The sequence below is a fragment of the Ailuropoda melanoleuca genome, chromosome 6, assembly GCF_002007445.2.
Source record: "Ailuropoda melanoleuca isolate Jingjing chromosome 6, ASM200744v2, whole genome shotgun sequence".
Taxonomy (NCBI): Eukaryota; Metazoa; Chordata; class Mammalia; order Carnivora; family Ursidae; genus Ailuropoda; species Ailuropoda melanoleuca.
In genome coordinates, this window is record NC_048223.1 from 129,453,117 (window position 1) to 129,453,678 (window position 562).

Here is a 562-nt window from a genome sequence, read left to right on the forward strand (position 1 = left end):
ACAACTGTGTGGTGGATCTGTTCTGGGCGCTCCTGGTGTGACTGAAGTGGGCGGAATCACTCGCAGGGTGGGGCAGGGGGCTGGCGCGCAGGAGGCGTGCGCAGAGGACAGGTGTGGGGAGGTGGGTGCCCGGTGGTCTGGGCGCGGCGGAAGTCCGCGGAGGCGGGGGAGCTAGAGCAGAGCCCCACCGCTGGAGAAGGCTGCGGACGGCTCCGGGATTGGAGACCAAGGCTGGGGAGGGCGGGCTCTCGAGTCAGACTCGGGCCCGGGGCGGGGGGGGGGGGGATGAGAACCCGGGCGAAGGTGGACCATCGGTAAGCAGGATGTAGGGGGGGAGGTGCAGTTGGCTGCTGATGGAAAACACGCAAGTATGGGGTGCGCGTTCCCGGGGGCTGGTGAGCCAGCACCTCGGGCCCTCCTGCCCTTGGAAGTACTCGCCCTGTGGATGAGGTCCCCCTGCTTTTGGACTTGATATAAATGGGATCCCACTGTAAGTGCTCCTCAGTATTTTCTTCTTCGTGAGACTAATCTGCTGTGTTCCCTGTGGCCGACATCTGTCCGC